Genomic DNA, 15,750 nt, shown 5'->3' with positions numbered 1-15,750 from the left:
CATGGGGCTTGGTGTTTAGGTGGGTAGAGGGTTGGGATTGGGGGGACTGTTCCCTGCTGGGGATCACAGACCCCAGAACTGCCCCACCTGTACCCACAGACAATAGACAGTTGGAGAAACTTTGGAGATCCATTGTCCCAGCCCCTATCTTTGATCCCAGCCTTCATCTCCAACAGTTCACTCTTGAAGGAAGCACTTAATCCCGTTGCCTGTATTCAGCCGTCATCTCTGACAGCTCCCTTTCACTCCCAACACAGCACCTCCCTTGGCACAGCCCCAGAGCTTGTTCCCCAGGTCCCTGGCATCTCTAGATAGCGGGGTGGGGGTGGGGTGGAAGGGGCACTAGGTGGCGCACTGACTTCACATTTTTGTCAGTTTTGTCACATTTTGTAATGGGCAGAGAGCCCAAAGGTCCCTGTGATCCTCTGTCTCAGCCAAGTCTAGCTGGCAGTCCTATTTCTGAATCTCTTCAAGGAAGAAGAGTCCCTATACTTTTTCTTGGTCACCTCATATGAAATCCTTCCTGAGGTCTGATCCCCATTCTACTTGCTACTGTTGGGGCTCTTGACCCTTTCCTCTTAGAAAAGCTCCCAACTTAGACTTAAGGGCAGAATGGTATTTCTGGGTGGCTGAATCTGACTCCTGGGAATGGGGGGTGGGGAGGGAAGAGCTGAAAGATCCATAGTGACTTATGCCATTACCTGGGTACAAGGGGACCCAGAGCCTGGGGGAAATTGGAGGAGGCAGGGTTTGAGGGGAAAGACTCTCAGCCTTGGGAGATGAGTGAGACATGTGGAGCCCAAGAAGTAAAGGAGTCAGAGACAGTTGGGGAGGCTATTCTGCTGGGAATCAAGAAAGGCAGTTGGCAATGCAGGTCACTACAAAAAGACACCAGAATTAGACCTCAGGAGGAGTACAGCTATGAAGGATGTTAGAAAACAGAACAGATGATGGAGGGCAGGAGGAGGGGAGGGAACTTTAGGAAGGAGCTGAAGGTGGCAGGATCCCCCAGAAGCAGGAGCTGCATAAAGCCTCCTACTTCTACTTAGCTCTTTTGTCCCTGGGCTCACCGTAAAAGGTGATTCCTTTGTATCTGGATGTCAAAGAACAGTGTGGGTAGGGCACTTGTTCTTGGAGATTTCAATGTGCTAGAAGCAGGAGCTTCCAATCTCACCATGCCCCTTCCCTGTGCCCTTAATTTACTGGTTTAGTCACTGGAATGAATTAGGACTTCAGAGCTGGAAGGATTAAAACCTTAGAGCTCATGTGGTCCAACTTCTCATTTTACAAGTTAGACCCGTGAGGCTTGGAAAGGGGACTTGCTCGAGATTAACGAATCTCTTCAGATGTAGGTCTAGAAGCCAGCTTGGTCTTCTAGCTCCTCATTTTTTTCCAGAACCCCCATGCCAGCAAGAGGGAGGAAGAAGGCAGAGCTGGAAACTTTATTTAGCTTCATAGAATCAAATGATTTAGAACTGGAAGGGACCTTTGAGGTCAACTAGTCTAACTCCCTCATTTTTACAGCTGAGGAAACAGAGGCCCAATAAAGGGACACCCAAGGCCTCCGTGGAAGAATTTGTTAACTAAGTGTGGACTGGAATGCCCAGGGAGGGGAAAATTAGAGGGAAGTAAAAATCACTGACTGGGCATAGAGAGGAAGTATTTATTAAGGGCCTATTATGTGCCAGGCACTGTACAGCCCTGCAAAGTAGCTGTTATCTCCATTTTATAGTTGAAGAAACTGAGGCAAAAGGGTTAAGTGACTGGGCCAGGGTCACATAGCTAGTGTCTGAGACTGGATTTGAACTTGGGTCTATCCTGACTCCAGGTCCAGCCCTCTATCCACAGGACAACCTAGCTGCCAAGGAAGAGATAGAGAAAAGAAGGGTAGGTCAAACAGAATGGACTTTAGCTTTGGCTTATCTAGGCAGAGACTCTAACCTATGCATTTCCAGTACTGCCTCTGGGCTCAGCACACAGCAAGTTGGCAGATAAGTTAACTGACTGTATTTAAACTTTAGCCAGTAGGATCCTAGGGTTTTTACAGCTGACAAGAACCTGTCATCTCCTGAATCACCTTCATTTTACTGGTAAATATCATTACTCTCCTGAGGGCAGGGATGATTTCATTTCTATTTTCCTAGTACCAGAGGCAGTCCCTTGCATAAAGCATGTGGTTAAGAAACGTTTGCTGAATGAAGGAAACAGACCTAGAAAGGGGAAGAGGCTACTACAAAAAGTGATAAGGGCAGAATTTAAATCCCAGAATTCAGGACCCTGCTACGGACAGGGGGTTCGGATCATCCTGGAAGGTCCTCAGAGCTGCCATGCTCAACGTCCTGGGATAGGCCTGGACAGGAGAAGGGTGGCCTGCCCTTTCAGGGTCTCACAGGGTGCTGACTCTGTATGTTTGGATCTGGTTTTTAAACCTTTCAAACAGTTTCGATTCTCAGGTTTCTTTTCTTTCATTTGCATAACGAGCTTTAGGGGTGGCTAGGAGGTTCCCCCAGTTCCTCTACCCCTCAGGAAACAGACATGCTGAGCTAGAGGTTTTTGAAGCAGCTGAGTCAGAGGAAAAAACAAGAGGCACACCTCAGTGCCCTGTCCCCCAATCAAAGCCCCTCTCCAGGCCTCAGTTTCCTCTCTCTGTCCTGGGGAATCATAGGATTCAGGGATGAAGGGGATCCTAGAGATCATCCCTCTTGCCCAGGAGTTCTTAACCTGAAGTACATTAATTAAAAATTTTTAACTTTTAAAATTTATTTTATTTTTTTATTGATAATTGGGGTTAAGTGACTTGCCCAGAGTCACACAGCTAGTAGGTGTCTGAGGCTGGATTTGAACTCAGGTCCCTCCTGACTCTGGGGCTACAGCTATATCCACTGTGCCACCTAGCTGCCCTGCCACCCTTTTTGAGACTGGGTCTCCCTCTCTCTTCCAGGATGGAAGTTCAGTGGGCACTCACTGTCTAGTCCCACTGTGGATGAGTCTAGAAGCTTTGACCTGCACTGTTTCCACCTGGGCCAGTTCACCCCTTCTTAGGCAGCCTGGTGGCATCCCTACTACCACTATCTCGGTGCCCAACTTAGTCCTACTACATCTCAAACTCCTGAGCTCAAGTGATACAGCAGCCTTAGCCTCCCCCAGGGAAAGGGACAGCACATTTTATTAAGAGTCTACTATGTGCCAGGGACCAGACTATAAGCTTAACAAATATCGATTCATTTGATCTTCACAACAACTCTGAGATGTTATTATTACCCCCATTTTACAGTTGAGAAAACAGAAGCAGACAGAGGTTAAGTGACTTGTCCAGCATTACACAGCTAGTAAGTTTCTGAGGCTGGATTTGAACTCACATCTTCCTGACATTGGGCCCAATATTCTATCCACTTGGACCACCTAATCAGGATTACAGGCATGTACCACCAGTCTGAATCCAGTGTTCTTTCCTCTTGCTAGGAGTTATTAGCCTAGAGTCTGTTAATTAAAGAAAAAAATTTGATAATTATGGATTTTTTTGGAATAAGTTATTGATCTTTTGTTTTTTACATCACCATAGTTTCCCCCAGTATGCCTCTCCAACCCCCTCCAGAAAACCTTCCCATATGACAAACAGTATTTTTTAAAGAAAAAAAAAGGAAAAGAGGGAAAAAATCAGCATAATAGATCAACATGTCAAAAAAAGTCTGTGAACATATTCAATGTACGACACTTAACAGACCTCCTGCCTCTGCAAAAGGCTGAGCCAAGGGTATCTTCTAATATCATAGATTCAATAGAATTGGTTTCCTTAGCAGTCCTATGTGTTTTATTTTATGCGTTTAAAAACATGATTCTGAGAAGGGGGTCACTAGGCTTCAATCATCTAGTTTGCCTTCCTCATTTGAGCAGATTAAGTGTTCCATCTTTTCTCCTGCTACTTCAGGAGATAGGAGGATGCTTAGAGATCCCTGGGTTGTTCCTTTCCATACTGCCCTGGGGATGCTTGCTTCTCTCTTTCCCCACCTTTCCTTCTAGGAAAGACTGGGTTAGGGTGGGGCGCCAGTGAATGTGAGTTATTGGTTGTAGTAGACCCTGGAGGAAAGAGGCATGGGAGAGTAGAGGAGAGAGTGGGTAGAGTATGAGATGGTCAGCTTACTCCGAGAGCCAACGCCTACCTGTGATTCTGACCAGCTTTGGTGTCTCAGTCCCCTACATCATGCAGGAACCTCACACCATTCAGAGATCGGGGGAACGGAGTAGAGATCTAGGTCAGAAGGAAAAGAGAATATCTTCATATTCTCCGATATCTTCACTTCCTTTCCACAGGGCTCCTGGTTGGGGTGGAGGGGCTCTGGTCCCAAGGACAAAGACCTCACACCCATTAAGGCTCTTGCCATGAGAACCTACCTCCAGAACTATCACTCCATAGTGGAAGCCAGCATAGTAAAGGGCAGACAATGACGGATTTGGAGTCAGAAGATATGGGTTTGAATTCTGGTTGTGACATTCAGTATCTGTGTGGCCAGCCTGTCTGAGCCTTAGCTTCCTCATCTGTAAAATAAGGATAATAATGCTTGCTTTACGTGCTTCAGAGGGTTGTTGTGGGGAAGGTGTCTTGTCAACCTTAGAGTACCATGTGTAAGAATGTGTGTGTACCCTGTAAGACATGTAGGTCCACATGGATTGTCTGAAGTGTGGCTTGTGGGAGGCATAAATAGATAATCTCTGGAATCCTGCCTGTCCCTCACCAAGAGTGGCTACAAGTCTTGAGGGGAGCAGGAGAAGGCAGTGCAAAGTCAGCTATTAACAGGGTCATCTGAAGGATCCTACCATGGCCAAAGAAGTTCTCTTCAAAGAAGCTGGGTTCTTGCACTGGAGCTCCATGTGAATTTTTATAAACGGAAAGTCTTTACTTTGGACGGATTTGTATAAACTCTGCATTGGTCTGTGCTCTTCTGACTCGATCATATTTCAGATTATTTGTCTCTTTCTTAAATTCCTTTGTTCTTTTCTGTCCCAACTTCTTTCTCTTTCCCCCTCCTTCCCAAACTCACTAGGGGAGAGGAGTGGCCACTGGGCCAATAGGCCTGGCCTGCTGCAGTGCTGGTCCATACCCAAACATGTTTCACCCAGGTTAGGAACAGTCCTAGGGGAAGATGTCTAGACCCTGCCTGGGCTCCCCACTCACTGGAGACCACACTTCTTTCTCTCATTGTACAGAATCAGTCTCTCTGTTCTTAACAGAGTTAGAAAGGAATAAGGCCCCCTGCTCAGAATGATAGGCCTTGGGGATCTTTCTCCTTTCCTCCTTAGGGCCTTTTGGTCTTTTCCTTTTCCAAACTGAAGAATCTTAGTACATTTAACCAGTTTTATTGTTCAGTTGTTTCAGTCGTGTCCAACTCTTCATGATCCCATTTGAGGTTTTCTTGGCAAAGAGACTGTAGTGGTTTGCTATTTCCATCTCCAGCTCATTTGACAGATGAGGAAACTGAGGTAAACAGGGTTAAGTGACTTGACCAGGGCATTTAACCAGTGCTTACAAGTAATTCCCTAGTACTCTACCCTGGTCTGGGTCTCCAATCTAAATTCTCCCCTCCAGCCAGTTCTCATTCCACCTTTCTCAATAGGCTACCCTTTCCCCAAAGAATGTCCCCCCCCCTTCAGTGATCTGCAGCCTCCTTCCTTATACATGTATTTGCCTCAGTCTTCTCAGCTATAAAATGGAATAACAGCCACTATTTCACAGGGTGGTTGTGAGGATGGAATGAGATATTTGCAAAGCCTTTAGCATAGTGCCTGGCACATGGTAGGCGCTATGCACTTATCCCCTTTCCCTTCTTTCCCTCTTCTCTATTGTTTTCTAGTCCCCACTCCTCCCCCTCAGTGTTTACCCAGACTCCTTCCCTCTTCTACTGTCTGGCTTTATCCAGCCTCTTTGCATTCCAGTAAGAGAGCTCCAGGTTCCCTTTGGCATGAATAACTAACTGCAGGCAACCGACTAAACGTGTCCTTTGCGCTAAGCACAAAGATGGACAAAACTTGGCTCCTGCCATCTAGGAGCTCACCAGTTATAGAAGGATGAGACATGTAAATGGAGACCAAATGCATAACTAAAATAGAGGGAGAACGTGATGAGTGCACAGCAGCGGGAGGTCATAGGGGGAGGGTGGAGATTCCGGGAGGGGGCAGAGCGGAGGGCTTAATGGACCATGTGACACCTTAGATGAACCTTGAAGAAAGGAGAGTCCACTAAGTGTGGGAGGAGGAGGGGAGGAAGTCCCAGGACAGGGTGGGAGGAATTCTCCCCTCCTTTTTCTTATTCTTCCTGACCTGACCGACCAGGACTGGCATTCATTCTCCAGTGAAGACTCCACAGTTTCTATCTCCCTTCTGGCAACATGACCTTCCTCATTAACACTTGTGGACATAAAGTTCTTAACTTTGGTTAGCTCCTTCCCTCATCAGCCTGCCCCAGCTGCTGTGGCCCCCAAGGACAGAAGCTGCATCAGGTCTAGCTGTTGCCCCGGGAAACTGTCAAGGCTATCTGGGACTGACCCAGTACAGCAGCATCCATTCAGACTCAGGGGACTTTCAGAATCTCAGAAGTTTCTATCTTCACTCTTTTTCCATACTTAGGGGCCTGGAGGGGGCACAAAACAGGCTTTCAGATGTCAGTTATGCTGAATCCAATCTCTGACCTGGACTTCACACCTTGTTGGTAAACAGTAGTTTGGGTCCTTGCCTGAGCCTTGGTTCTCCTGCTTCTTCCTCCAACCCACACTGGAGAGACTTTCGTCACAAGCTGAGAGTGGGACCGGAGCTCACCACTGGAGAACTGACTTTGAACCTGAAGGTAACACTTATGCTTTTGCCCATCTATCTTTGATTCCCTGTGCCCCACCCATGGCCGATTCTCTTTTATCTTCCTTGCCCCCACCGTCCTTCCCTTGGGAACTCAGAACGCCCCAGGACTCAGGCTATCAACAACAGCTTGCTAATCATCTTGGAGGCAGCTCCAGCTAATGAAAACCAACCAGGAACTGAGCTAGAAATCCTCATCCCAAATAATGTAATCACTGAAGGCCCAGACAACTCTGATTGAATCAATCAGTCAATCAATTAATCAATCAAACAAACTAGGTGTGACTAAGTCCTTAATCAATTTGAGTGGAATAAAGTGCTTTGATCTGATGATCCCACACAAGAAACATTTTGTGGTTGGCTGAAAGAATCAGACATTGTCTTCCAGCGTTCGAAGTCCAGTGACAAGACAAAAGTCAAGTGATGGCTCAGGATGCAGTGGATGGGTCTTCAGTGTCTGACCAAGCTCTAAGCACTCCACAGAGCCTGCTGCAGCTGCCTTCATGGCCATCAGAACAGAGCGTTCTCATCTGCCCATTCTGCCTGCCGTCCTTGGGGTAGACACCCCCCCTAATTCACCAATGGGTTTGAGGCCTATTGGTTACCCTCAACCTGGTTTAGCCCATCTGCTGAGATGGTTTACGGGGTGCGGCTGCCGCACATGCTACAGCTTCTGGTGAGATTGAGTCCTCTCTGTGGCTGACTCTCCCAGACTTTCTCTACAATGCCCCAGAAATTTCTTCACCCTGGAAGCTCATTTTACTGCCTGGACTTCACACAGTGGAAGCCCCATCAGACCCTTCGGTCTCTTCTTCTGATTGGCTAGTTCCTCCCAGAATCTCCATTTTAAGGAAGAGGCCCAGGCCAGCTATGTCTTCATTCCTCTCTACGCTATACTGATTCTCCAGTTTCTCTATAATCCCTGCCACCCATATCTCTTCCCCACCCCCCTTCCCTAACAGGTACCTTCATCTTTTCCTCACTGCCCCACCTTTTTAGGATAATCAATAGAGGAAAGGCATGAGCATTAAGGAGGATCAGGAAAGTTTCCTTCTAGAGGGTGAAATTTTAGCTGGAACCTGAAGGAAGCCAGGCAAGCCAGGAGGATACTGAAATTGTCATTGGTTAAGATGCCTAGCTAATCACAGAAACCAAATGCCAGCCTTGGGTGGTGAGGAACAGAGCATTAGCCAAGCTGATGATGCCTTGTAGGACTGCAAGAGGGAGGTATCAGAAGCCTTGGGTTCAGGCATGGTCAACCTGCTTTGTGAGTGAAGTTCTCCCCTTGGATGTCCTGCTAGCTAACTAGTACCCAGGACCTGGAGGCCCTCTTGTCCCCACAGACGACTTGCAAGATCAGGTTGCATCATCAACCAACTAGATGGACACTGAGACTTCTGGAGATGGGGCTTTGCCTGTTGGGGCTAGAAGGCCATCCCCTTTGATGGCTCCCTTGACTGATACTCAGGCAAATCAGAACATTATAACTTTTCTTCAGATAGAAGTGCTGGCTTTCGTATCTTACCATGTAGGTGGATGGATCCCATGATGGGTCATCAGGGAAAAAAAACCCAAAACAAAACAAACAAATCAGAAAAGGGTCCCCTTTGTTCACCAGGCTTCCCATCTGACAAATCCTCTGGTGTGGCTAGGCTTCACACCACCACTTTGTCTGATGCCTGTGTTTCCCAGTGGATGAAGAACAGGGTCTGGGGGCCACAGGTTCCCCACCCCTGACTCTGGGCATTAGAACCACTTTCTTCTGCTTACTCTGGTCCCATTTTCTTTTTGTCTGATTGACACATAAAAGCATTAGAAAGTGAGCTTTGTCTCCTGCCTTGTTTTGTATCCTCAACAGATAACATAGTGCCTGCACACAGTAGGTGCCTAATAAATGCTTGTTGATGTTGACTTTTTTTTTTCTGGCAAGGCAATGTGGTGAAGCAATTTGCCCAGGGTCACACAGCTAGTAAGTGTCAAGTGTCTGAGATCAGATTTGAACTCCAGGTCCTCCTGACTTCAGGGCAGGTGCTCTATCCACTGTGCCACCTAGCTGCCTCTAGAACTGGGAATCTTACAGGAACCTCCAGCTACATCCCAGAGAGAAGAAAATGCTGATGCCTATTCACAGAGACTGGGATTTAGAGGAGCCGGAGGCTGTTTGCTGCTGGTATTTGTGTGGATTTGTGGGGCTAGGTTGGGTTGCTACCAAACTTTGCCCTTCTGTTTTGCAAAAGGAGGGAAAAAAAAGAGAAAGATTTAGAAAAATTATGGTTTTCTGCTTGTGGCCTTTCTTGATCCCTCTAAGGGCTACTGTCTTCCTTGTCATGGTCATGTTGCATTTTATTTGTATAGGTCTGGCATAGACCTTTATGAGTACATGTTTTCTTCATTATTGGGTATGCAAGCTTTTGTCTTTCCATTGCCAGGACTTGGCACAGTGCTTGGCACTAGATACTGCTTAATAAATGCTTGTTGAAGGAAAGAGAAATCATAAGAGACTTATTAAGGTTGAACTGTTTACATTCCTGCATGGAAGGATGGTATTTATAACTCATGAGACATTTGTCAGTATTAGGGTAGTTGGAGGGAAAAAAATTATATGTATGTATAAATAAATGCTTGTTGATCAATTGATTTTCTTTAGCCACTCCTTGGGCTTGAGGGTCAGGTTAAGAAGGAGGGTTGAATCCCAACTCCCCTCCCTATGTTTGGAGAAGGCCTTTCTACAAAATCAGATTTAGTTTCTCCCACAAAGACCTTTCTCTCTCCTTACTTTTCCCCATCTGCAACCTCCTCTCCATCCTTCTTCCCTAGAGATGTACTCAGCCCCAGAATGCCAATGGTACCAGGGATGAAGGGCTAAGTACTAAGGATACTAGGTACTAAGGGCTAGGGGTGGAGCCAACATGGAGGCAGATATATTAACAGGCTGACAGTCACCAACTCAGGAGAGAACTGGTGCAACTTTCTTACTTTTTTTTTTGTTTTTGGCTAGGCAGTGGGGTTAAGTGACTTGCCCAGGGTCACACAGCTAGTAAGTGTTATGTGTCTGAGGCCGAATTTGAACTCAGGTCCTTCTGAATCCAGGGCTGCTGCTCTATCCACTGCGCCACCTAGCTGCCTTAACTTTCTCCTGGGGACCTCTCCTCTATTCCTCTACCCCACTTATCAGCTCTCTTTTGCAGCATGGCTAATGTGACCTTGGGTTGGTAGTACCTTGAATAGAGGAATCAAGTTTTGAGGTCACTTTCCCCCCTCTGTTGAATCCCAGGGAAAATTCCCTGTGACTTAATTCAGATCCTACCTAGAGGATGTGGAGGTTATTGTGAGGACTGAATGAAATAATGTACCTAAAGTGCTTTGCAAATCTTATTATTCTCAGCTAAGTTGAACCTTGGATACAGCAATGGTGACCGGAGTCAAGAGGACCTAAATTCAAATCCTTGCTCTGCCTCCTCCCTTAGCTATGAAAGCTTCCAAACTTTCAGGGTAGTTGTAACCGTTAACCCCAACCAGTAGCAGTACAGGTAAGAAAACTTCCTAACTAAGTTATAGAATCAATCTATAAATTCAATTCAATAAACATTTGTTAAGCACCTACTGAGTGCCAGGCACTGTGCTGGGAAGAATCCCTAGATACTCTATTGAATCAGTCAGTCAGAGGTATAAACTAGGTACAAAGAGTGAAATGGATTAAAAAAGTCATTTGATAAAAATTAGATGACAAAATGTATTAGAATTAGCTAAAAGAATTAGACACCAATTCAGGCCTATGTATAGCAGACAAGGAGATTCCAGTGGGAGCATTTCAGCAACTACACTGAGGGTTCAACTTTGGGAGCTCTTTGAGGAGCTGGAACCAGAGAGCAGCAAGATGGGAAGGGGGAGGAGAAGTTTGAAGCAATGTTTCCCCAGTAACAGGGGCCAGTAACAAACAATTCATCCATCTAGAATGAAGTTTCAGGGTCCCTGCACTCAGACCCTAGCAGAGAGTTACATCTACCCAAGGAGAACTTTATGAAGAGAGGAAAGGACTTCCATCCAAGTAAGAGCTATGAGGTAGCTCCTTTGCTACATATGTTCTCTAAGATCAAGCCCACTTTCCTGTGGATTCTGTATGTACTTGTGGGAGAAAGTGTCTGACTTTTTTTTTTTGGGTGGGGTGATGTTTTTGTACCAATTGTTCCTACTATAATTGTCTGGCTAGTTGATAATTAATGAGAAGCATACTGTATGGGGGCTCATGAGCTAGAATACTAGAAAACTGCCCCCTAGCCTCTTGCGTTACCTCTAGAACCTTGAGAGGAGAATGCTAGGGAGCCAGTGAATGGGAATGGGGAATTATCCCTAGGGGAAATGTTACCAGAGTTAGATCGGGGTTTGGGAGGCTCTGAAGGAAAGTATGGGAGAGAAGAGGTATTAGACTGCTTTCCTACCAAACCGAAGGTCTACTGAGCAGTTGTGCTGACTTCATTATGCCTGTGAAACCTGGACAGTCTACCAGTGCCATGTCAGGAAAATAAATTGGTTCCATTTCAATTGTCTTAGGAAGATTCTGATCCCCTGGCAAGATTAGGTACCTGATACTGATGTCCTTTCTTGAGCTGAACTGCCAAGCATTCAAACTCTACCGCAGAGAGTGTAATTCTGATTGTTTGAATGCCAAATATATGTTTGCCTAAAAGACTATTTTATGGAGAACTCACACAAGGCAAATGCTCACATGGAGGTCAGAAGAAGTGATACAAGGATACTCTCAAGGTCTCCCTGAGGAACTTTGGAGTCGATTGTGAGACGTGGGAAACACTGGCGCAGGACTATCCAAGGTGGTGTGCCCGCATCAAAGAAGGCACTGTGCTTTATGAGCAAAGCAGAATTGCAGTAGCTCAAGAGAAATGTGAGATGTATAAATTTGGGGACAGCTCCAGTTCAAATTTTCATATGGACTCCTGACCTGTGGTAGAGCCTTCCAAGCTTGTATTGGTCTGATCAGCCACAGTTGGACACAATGCACCTTGACCCCAACATAGTGATGTCAATTTGGTCCTCTTCGAGAATGGACAACAACCACTACCAATAGGAGAAATTGAAGGCTTTAGAATGAAAAGCTCTAAACTTCCTGATACAAGGACTCTACCTTCTGTGGGTTCAGAGAACCTCAGCCTGGCCTAGACTACACCTCCTGGTAACCTGAATTCCTATCTCTACTCCCAAGTTGGAAGCTGCTAGGGAGAAGAAAAATCACTTTCCTTCTCCTTCTCAAAGGTCAACTGCCATGTTTTTGCTGGAAGAAGAACCCTGCTTCTCTGCCCTGGGATGATGATCATCTCTGGAGAAACAGACTCAGATAGCTATAAACATAGAGACACCAGACACCCTCTGAGCTGGACTGGGTATTCTTGCAATCCCAGAATCTGCCAGATCCTCTCATGTCTGGCTGTTGGCAATAGTCTCTTTGGGAGCTTTTCTTTTGGGGACTTCATCCTTTTTAACCCCTGTACAAGAAGAATTAGCCTCCTTGTCCCAGTTTCCAGTAAGGCGGCCATTCCAGACTCTTCCACAAGGCAAGAACTCCCATTTCTATAGAGCTTGAATGTTTGCAGTGTACTTTTTTCACACACTACCCTTTCAAGTATTATTAATCTCCCAGAAGAGATGTTAACATTGATCAAGGAAATTTCCTGATCAACTTTCGTGGTAAGCCTTTGGGATATCTGATGGGCCCTATTCTATAGAGATAGTAGGCATACCCATGGATACCCTGTTGAAGAGTCATAGACAATTCCTGGTTAGTTTTCAATGACTGGAACTGTTCCCAGGATGATCGACTGGTTGTTGTCAGGAGGATAGACTCATCAAAGTAGCTTCTTTTTTGTTGAGGCCCATAAAGCGTTAACAGGATTTTACTGAGCCAGTCTCTAACCTGAGAATGATGAAATAGCAGGTCAGAGACAAAGTGCCAGTAATCAAGTAGCCATTTAATTAATTAGTTTCATTATGAGGAACAGATTTGCAAATCAGAAATTCTCCTGATCAGAATTCCACCTTGCTGAAGTGAAGACAGAGATTATATACATAAATCACACTGGGAAGGGATGGGGGAAGGTAGAGTACAAACAATATCTTTCTGGGCTTGAGTGGTTTCCCACGACAAACCTACAAATGGAAGACAATACAACAATTCTGGAGTCCTGTGGGAGCAATACTGCTCGAGTCCTTGGGGGGAGTTATTTGGTGGGTCACAGGAGCAGAGTTCTGTGACGGACGCAGGTTCTGCAGTCTTTGATTCGCCTCACTTCAGGTGCGCAGGCAGCAGGGTGCCAGTGATTGTGAGCCTTGTCAAAGTTTGATTGGTCAGTTCAAGCTGCATTGTGAGTCTGACTCACAAGAGAGGCAGTTCTGAAAAATCTGATCTATTAGTATATTCATTGCACATATCATATCAATTATTAAATATAAACTGACACATATGCTCAGCCCTTTCAAGGCTTCATAGAGAACATGGCAACTGTTCTGGGCCAAGAAATTTATCAGGTGGAGATGGGGAAGGGAGGAATAAGCTTTTTTAAAGCCTTCTATGTGCTGGGCACTGTGCTAAGCACTTTACAAATATTATCTCATTTAATCTTCACAACAGCCCTTTGAGAGAAATGATATTTTTATCCTTGTACAATTGAGGAAACTGAGGTTAAGTTAACTCACCCAGGGTCACATAGCTAGTGTCAGAAGCTAGATTTGAACTCGGGTCTTCTGACTCCAGGCCCAGCATTCTATCCACTGCACCATTTAGCTGCCTCTACCTAGAAACAGAAGATGGTTTTATTTATGGCTTACATCTAGAGCTTCCCTAAAAGAGGAGAGTAAAAAAAGTATTCCATCTTCAATATCACTCTGGTGTGAGACAGATAATTTATTCCTATACACAAAAGGAATGCTGAGCATGGGACACTCACAAGGGGGCATTTTACAAAAACAAACTTTAAAAAAAAATCCCAGTAGTAATCTATCTTGTAACTACTGGTACAATCTTCTGAGAGACTGATACCTCATTGACCATAAACCAGTTTGCCGGACTTTTAATTAGGCATTTTTCATTTCACTATGGCTCTGCCATAGCCACACAACTCATTGCTGAGCTCCTTTCTGCTGATAAAGTAGCCAGGTTTGGCCTAATTCTCTTGTGGCAACTCCCTCCAAGAATGCTGAAATAGTTTCTGGGGAATCTTCCCCCATTACCATTCAGCTCTGAGCGGATGAGAGCCAGAATCTTGTGTTCGCCCAAGATAAAGACATAACAGACACAAAAGAGACAGCCCAAACCTAGGCTCAGACTTGCCTAAGCAAGATGTGCCCTTTTAGTTGCCATGTGTTCAAGGCCGCATGGAGGCTGGGGTGAAGAATGGGGCTCTAGCCCCAACCTCTCTCCCCAACCAGAATCCCAGGAAGCAGCTTAAGACAGTTCTGAGAAGCGTTTACTACTGGAAAGGAAGAGAGAAGTCAGGGTGGGGGGTGGGAGTGGGACCCAGAGCTGTTTACTTTTGCATATCCACTGTGTCATTGGGTTCTCTGGCCCTGCAGCCACTCTTTATGATGTCTAAGTTCAAGCCCTTCAGTGATGAGTCACACACAGCTGGAAGCAGATATCTAGCTTTCATGTGGTTGTCAGAAATCAGGAATGGCAACTCCGAATGTGCTCTGTGGGATGGCCGGCCATCATAAGAATTGGAAATGGCCTATATGAACTCCCAGAGGAGGGAGATAGCAAATTCAAATCATAATAATAATGATGATGATGATAGCATTCACCTAGTACCTACTCTATGCCAGGCACTTGCTAAGTAAGCACTTTACAATTATCTCATTTCCACCTAACAACTCTGGGAGATACGTGCTATTATTATCCCCATTTTGCAGTTGAGGAAATTGAGGCAGACTGAGATTTAAGTGACTTGCCCAGAGTCACACAGCTAGCAATTGTCTGAGGCTGGATATAAACCCAAGTCTTCCTGACTATAGGCCCAGCATTCTATCCACTGTGTCTTCTACCTGCCTAGTGGCCAAGTTTAGCTAGAATGTATACTATATAAATTAAAGCATAGTATAGAAATGCCTCTTTTTTTTTTTAGACCTTGTCTCTTTCCTTTTAACAGGTCAACAAGCATTTATTAAGCACGTATGCCAGGCATTATGCTAAGCATTGGGGATCTAAAGGAAGGCAAAAACAAACAAACAAGAATAACTCCAGTCACTGTGCTCTAGGACTTCTCAGTTAAGCTACCTCTTCTTGCTTGGTACCCCTGGGCCCTTTTTCTGGAAAGATCTCCCTCCTGCTGAATCTATCTGTATTATCTATGCCTGGGAGCTTCCAGGGTAGAAACTGACAATATCCTGGTTGATTGGCAATCTCCCTGATATTATCCCAGAATCAGAAAACCAATCAGACCTACCCAAGTAGGACTTCAAGATGCCCAGACGCATGGAGTGAAGATGGACTCAGGAATCCCTTGAAGAGCTTGGTGTTGTGATATACTAAATCCTAGAGGCAGCCACTGCAATGTCCCACCAGACTCCTCTCCTCTGCCATGGCCCAAAGACCATCATGCCCAAGGCTCCCTGACAACTTTCCTGACTGTATTCCTTGCCAGGTCTGCTTTGGAGGTATCAGCTTTGGCCAAACATAGGAGATTTGCACCTAGTTTTGAGGTGTCAGTTCTAGACTTAGCTTCCATTTCAGTGAGCTCCCTTTGGACCCTTCTCTCGTCCCTGCCTCCTCCCACCTTTCTTTGGTTGTCTCCACTTAAGTCATGTGGCCTTCCTTTAAATGTTCCCAATAAAAGGGCCCATTGCTTTCATCATCTAATTCTTCTGTGAAGTTCCATTTGGTCCCAGCAACAGACCCCA

At 45.6% G+C, this 15,750-nt stretch overlaps 1 protein-coding gene across 1 annotated transcript in view; it reads left to right on the top strand.

Moving 5' to 3' along the window:
* Positions 1-6,291: 6,291 nt before the first annotated feature.
* Positions 6,292-15,750, top strand: part of PMVK (phosphomevalonate kinase) — a 38,343-nt gene continuing 28,884 nt past the window's right edge. The window contains exon 1 of the mRNA XM_020991950.2: positions 6,292-6,838. The gene's annotated coding sequence lies outside the window, so the exon portion shown is untranslated. The remainder of the gene's footprint in view (positions 6,839-15,750) is intronic.

The sequence above is a fragment of the Phascolarctos cinereus genome, unplaced genomic scaffold (genome assembly GCF_003287225.1).
Source record: "Phascolarctos cinereus isolate Bilbo 61053 unplaced genomic scaffold, phaCin_HiC Scaffold_5;HRSCAF=322, whole genome shotgun sequence".
Lineage (NCBI taxonomy): Eukaryota > Metazoa > Chordata > Mammalia > Diprotodontia > Phascolarctidae > Phascolarctos > Phascolarctos cinereus.
This window is presented reverse-complemented; position numbering and strand designations above follow the sequence as displayed.